The sequence below is a fragment of the Hippocampus zosterae genome, unplaced genomic scaffold, assembly GCF_025434085.1.
Source record: "Hippocampus zosterae strain Florida unplaced genomic scaffold, ASM2543408v3 HiC_scaffold_33, whole genome shotgun sequence".
In the NCBI taxonomy this organism is placed as follows: domain Eukaryota; kingdom Metazoa; phylum Chordata; class Actinopteri; order Syngnathiformes; family Syngnathidae; genus Hippocampus; species Hippocampus zosterae.
Window position 1 is genome coordinate 241,374 of NW_026262883.1, and position 6,524 is coordinate 247,897.

The window sequence follows — 6,524 nt, forward strand, 5'->3', positions numbered from 1 at the left end:
CCGCCGGCCCGTGGCGGGCATCGCCCCCGGTACCTCCAGCCGCTACTATTTCCGCGGGCCGTGTTCCAACACTATTCACCCCGGCCAAGAGGCCTATTCCCCGGCCCGCACCCCGCCATTGAGACTGCATGGGAATTATTATTTTTTTATCTCTCAACCTGTCCAAGAGGCCTGCTGCCCGCCGCAATCGCCGCCGGGCCGGCCCGCACCCTGCCATTGAGACTGAACGGGGATTATTTATTTTTTTTAACTTGGCCGCCGGGCCGGGGCGGGCATCGCCCCCGGTACCTCCAGCCGCTACTATTTCCGCGGGCCGTGTTCCAACACTATTCACCCCGGCCAAGAGGCCTATTCCCCGGCCCGCACCCCGCCATTGAGACTGCACGGGAATTATTATTTTTTTATCTCTCAACCTGTCCAAGAGGCCTGCTGCCCGCCGCACTCGCCGCCGGGCCGGCCCGCACCCCGCCATTGAGACTGAACGGGGATTATTATTTTTTTTAACTCGGCCTCCGGGCCGGGGCGGGCTTCGCCCCCGGTACCTCCAGCCGCTTCTATTTACGCGCGCCGCGTTCCAACATATTCACCCCGGCAAAGAGGCCTCTTCCCCGGCCACACTCGTCCGCCGGGCCGGCCCGCACCCCGCCATTGAGACTGCACGGGAATTATTATTTTTTTATCTCTCAACCTGTCCAAGAGGCCTGCTGCCCGCCGCAATCGCCGCCGGGCCGGCCCGCACCCTGCCATTGAGACTGAACGGGGATTATTTATTTTTTTAACTTGGCCGCCGGCCCGGGACGGGCATCGCCCCCGGTACCTCCAGCCGCTACTATTTCCGCGGGCCGTGTTCCAACACTATTCACCCCGGCCAAGAGGCCTATTCCCCGGCCCGCACCCCGCCATTGAGACTGCATGGGAATTATTATTTTTTTATCTCTCAACCTGTCCAAGAGGCCTGCTGCCCGCCGCAATCGCCGCCGGGCCGGCCCGCACCCTGCCATTGAGACTGAAGGGGATTATTTATTTTTTTAACTTGGCCGCCGGGCCGGGGCGGGCATCGCCCCCGGTACCTCCAGCCGCTACTATTTCCGCGGGCCGTGTTCCAACACTATTCACCCCGGCCAAGAGGCCTATTCCCCGGCCCGCACCCCGCCATTGAGACTCCATGGGAATTATTATTTTTTTATCTCTCAACCTGTCCAAGAGGCCTGCTGCCCGCCGCAATCGCCGCCGGGCCGGCCCGCACCCTGCCATTGAGACTGAACGGGGATTATTTATTTTTTTAACTTGGCCGCCGGGCCGGGGCGGGCATCGCCCCCGGTACCTCCAGCCGCTACTATTTCCGCGGGCCGTGTTCCAACACTATTCACCCCGGCCAAGAGGCCTATTCCCCGGCCCGCACCCCGCCATTGAGACTGCACGGGAATTATTATTTTTTTATCTCTCAACCTGTCCAAGAGGCCTGCTGCCCGCCGCACTCGCCGCCGGGCCGGCCCGCACCCCGCCATTGAGACTGAACGGGGATTATTATTTTTTTTAACTCGGCCTCCGGCCGGGGCGGGCTTCGCCCCCGGTACCTCCAGCCGCTTCTATTTACGCGCGCCGCGTTCCAACATATTCACCCCGGCCAAGAGGCCTATTCCCCGGCCCGCACCCCGCCATTGAGACTGCATGGGAATTATTATTTTTTTATCTCTCAACCTGTCCAAGAGGCCTGCTGCCCGCCGCAATCGCCGCCGGGCCGGCCCGCACCCTGCCATTGAGACTGAACGGGGATTATTTATTTTTTTAACTTGGCCGCCGGGCCGGGGCGGGAATCGCCCCCGGTACCTCCAGCCGCTACTATTTCCGCTGGCCGTGTTCCAACACTATTCACCCCGGCCAAGAGGCCTATTCCCCGGCCCGCACCCCGCCATTGAGACTGCACGGGAATTATTATTTTTTTATCTCTCAACCTGTCCAAGAGGCCTGCTGCCCGCCGCACTCGCCGCCGGGCCGGCCCGCACCCTACCATTGAGACTGAACGGGGATTATTTATTTTTTTAACTTGGCCGCCGGCCCGGGGCGGGCATCGCCCCCGGTACCTCCAGCCGCTTCTATTTCCGCGGGCCGTGTTCCAACACTATTCACCCCGGCCAAGAGGCCTATTCCCCGGCCCGCACCCCGCCATTGAGACTGCATGGGAATTATTATTTTTTTATCTCTCAACCTGTCCAAGAGGCCTGCTGCCCGCCGCAATCACCGCCGGGCCGGCCCGCACCCTGCCATTGAGACTGAACGGGGATTATTTATTTTTTTAACTTGGCCGCCGGGCCGGGGCGGGCATCGCCCCCGGTACCTCCAGCCGCTACTATTTCCGCGGGCCGTGTTCCAACACTATTCACCCCGGCCAAGGGGCCTATTCCCCGGCCCGCACCCCGCCATTGAGACTGCACGGGAATTATTATTTTTTTATCTCTCAACCTGTCCAAGAGGCCTGCTGCCCGCCGCACTCGCCGCCGGGCCGGCCCGCACCCCGCCATTGAGCCTGAACGGGGATTATTATTTTTTTTAACTCGGCCTCCGGGCCGGGGCGGGCTTCGCCCCCGGTACCTCCAGCCGCTTCTATTTACGCGCGCCGCGTTCCAACATATTCACCCCGGCCAAGAGGCCTCTTCCCCGGCCACACTCGTCCGCCGGGCCGGCCCGCACCCCGCCATTGAGACTGCACGGGAATTATTATTTTTATATCTCTCAACCTGTCCAAGAGGCCTGCTGCCCGCCGCAATCGCCGCCGGGCCGGCCCGCACCCTGCCATTGAGACTGAACGGGGATTATTTATTTTTTTAACTTGGCCGCCGGCCCGTGGCGGGCATCGCCCCCGGTACCTCCAGCCGCTACTATTTCCGCGGGCCGTGTTCCAACACCATTCACCCCGGCCAAGAGGCCTATTCCCCGGCCCGCACCCCGCCATTGAGACTGCATGGGAATTATTATTTTTTTATCTCTCAACCTGTCCAAGAGGCCTGCTGCCCGCCGCAATCGCCGCCGGGCCGGCCCGCACCCTGCCATTGAGACTGAACGGGGATTATTTATTTTTTTTAACTTGGCCGCCGGGCCGGGGCGGGCATCGCCCCCGGTACCTCCAGCCGCTACTATTTCCGCGGGCCGTGTTCCAACACTATTCACCCCGGCCAAGAGGCCTATTCCCCGGCCCGCACCCCGCCATTGAGACTGCACGGGAATTATTATTTTTTTATCTCTCAACCTGTCCAAGAGGCCTGCTGCCCGCCGCACTCGCCGCCGGGCCGGCCCGCACCCTGCCATTGAGACTGAACGGGGATTATTTATTTTTTTAACTTGGCCGCCGGGCCGGGGCGGGCATCGCCCCCGGTACCTCCAGCCGCTACTATTTCCGCGGGCCGTGTTCCAACACTATTCACCCCGGCCAAGAGGCCTATTCCCCGGCCCGCACCCCGCCATTGAGACTGCATGGGAATTATTATTTTTTTATCTCTCAACCTGTCCAAGAGGCCTGCTGCCCGCCGCAATCGCCGCCGGGCCGGCCCGCACCCTGCCGGCCCGCACCCTGCCATTGAGACTGAACGGGAATTATTATTTTTTTATCTCTCAACCTGTCCAAGAGGCCTGCTGCCCGCCGCACTCGCCGCCGGGCCGGCCCGCACCCCGCCATTGAGACTGAACGGGGATTATTATTTTTTTTAACTCGGCCTCCGGGCCGGGGCGGGCTTCGCCCCCGGTACCTCCAGCCGCTTCTATTTACGAGCGCCGCGTTCCAACATATTCACCCCGGCCAAGAGGCCTCTTCCCCGGCCACACTCGTCCGCCGGGCCGGCCCGCACCCCGCCATTGAGACTGCACGGGAATTATTATTTTTTTATCTCTCAACCTGTCCAAGAGGCCTGCTGCCCGCCGCACTCGCCGCCGGGCCGGCCCGCACCCCGCCATTGAGACTGAACGGGGATTATTATTTTTTTTAACTCGGCCTCCGGGCCGGGGCGGGCTTCGCCCCCGGTACCTCCAGCCGCTTCTATTTACGCGCGCCGCGTTCCAACATATTCACCCCGGCCAAGAGGCCTCTTCCCCGGCCACACTCGTCCGCCGGGCCGGCCCGCACCCCGCCATTGAGACTGCACGGGAATTATTATTTTTATATCTCTCAACCTGTCCAAGAGGCCTGCTGCCCGCCGCAATCGCCGCCGGGCCGGCCCGCACCCTGCCATTGAGACTGAACGGGGATTATTTATTTTTTTAACTTGGCCGCCGGGCCGGGGCGGGCATCGCCCCCGGTACCTCCAGCCGCTACTATTTCCGCGGGCCGTGTTCCAACACTATTCACCCCGGCCAAGAGGCCTATTCCCCGGCCCGCACCCCGCCATTGAGACTGCACGGGAATTATTATTTTTTTATCTCTCAACCTGTCCAAGAGGCCTGCTGCCCGCCGCACTCGCCGCCGGGCCAGCCCGCACCCCGCCATTGAGACTGAACGGGGATTATTATTTTTTTTAACTCGGCCTCCGGGCCGGGGCGGGCTTCGCCCCCGGTACCTCCAGCCGCTTCTATTTCCGGGGGCCGTGTTCCAACACTATTCACCCCGGCCAAGAGGCCTATTCCCCGGCCCGCACCCCGCCATTGAGACTGCATGGGAATTATTATTTTTTTATCTCTCAACCTGTCCAAGAGGCCTGCTGCCCGCCGCAATCACCGCCGGGCCGGCCCGCACCCTGCCATTGAGACTGAACGGGGATTATTTATTTTTTTAACTTGGCCGCCGGGCCGGGGCGGGCATCGCCCCCGGTACCTCCAGCCGCTACTATTTCCGCGGGCCGTGTTCCAACACTATTCACCCCGGCCAAGGGGCCTATTCCCCGGCCCGCACCCCGCCATTGAGACTGCACGGGAATTATTATTTTTTTACAGTATCTCTCAACCTGTCCAAGAGGCCTGCTGCCCGCCGCACTCGCCGCCGGGCCGGCCCGCACCCCGCCATTGAGCCTGAACGGGGATTATTATTTTTTTTAACTCGGCCTCCGGGCCGGGGCGGGCTTCGCCCCCGGTACCTCCAGCCGCTTCTATTTACGCGCGCCGCGTTCCAACATATTCACCCCGGCCAAGAGGCCTCTTCCCCGGCCACACTCGTCCGCCGGGCCGGCCCGCACCCCGCCATTGAGACTGCACGGGAATTATTATTTTTTTATCTCTCAACCTGTCCAAGAGGCCTGCTGCCCGCCGCACTCGCCGCCGGGCCAGCCCGCACCCCTTCATTGAGACTGAACGGGGATTATTATTTTTTTTAACTCGGCCTCCGGGCCGGGGCGGGCTTCGCCCCCGGTACCTCCAGCCGCTTCTATTTCCGCGGGCCGTGTTCCAACACTATTCACCCCGGCCAAGAGGCCTATTCCCCGGCCCGCACCCCGCCATTGAGACTGCATGGGAATTATTATTTTTTTATCTCTCAACCTGTCCAAGAGGCCTGCTGCCCGCCGCAATCACCGCCGGGCCGGCCCGCACCCTGCCATTGAGACTGAACGGGGATTATTTATTTTTTTAACTTGGCCGCCGGGCCGGGGCGGGCATCGCCCCCGGTACCTCCAGCCGCTACTATTTCCGCGGGCCGTGTTCCAACACTATTCACCCCGGCCAAGGGGCCTATTCCCCGGCCCGCACCCCGCCATTGAGACTGCACGGGAATTATTATTTTTTTATCTCTCAACCTGTCCAAGAGGCCTGCTGCCCGCCGCACTCGCCGCCGGGCCGGCCCGCACCCCGCCATTGAGCCTGAACGGGGATTATTATTTTTTTTAACTCGGCCTCCGGGCCGGGGCGGGCTTCGCCCCCGGTACCTCCAGCCGCTTCTATTTACGCGCGCCGCGTTCCAACATATTCACCCCGGCCAAGAGGCCTCTTCCCCGGCCACACTCGTCCGCCGGGCCGGCCCGCACCCCGCCATTGAGACTGCACGGGAATTATTATTTTTATATCTCTCAACCTGTCCAAGAGGCCTGCTGCCCGCCGCAATCGCCGCCGGGCCGGCCCGCACCCTGCCATTGAGACTGAACGGGGATTATTTATTTTTTTAACTTGGCCGCCGGCCCGTGGCGGGCATCGCCCCCGGTACCTCCAGCCGCTACTATTTCCGCGGGCCGTGTTCCAACACTATTCACCCCGGCCAAGAGGCCTATTCCCCGGCCCGCACCCCGCCATTGAGACTGCATGGGAATTATTATTTTTTTATCTCTCAACCTGTCCAAGAGGCCTGCTGCCCGCCGCAATCGCCGCCGGGCCGGCCCGCACCCTGCCATTGAGACTGAACGGGGATTATTTATTTTTTTTAACTTGGCCGCCGGGCCGGGGCGGGCATCGCCCCCGGTACCTCCAGCCGCTACTATTTCCGCGGGCCGTGTTCCAACACTATTCACCCCGGCCAAGAGGCCTATTCCCCGGCCCGCACCCCGCCATTGAGACTGCACGGGAATTATTATTTTTTTATCTCTCAACCTGTCCAAGAGGCCTGCTGCCCGCCG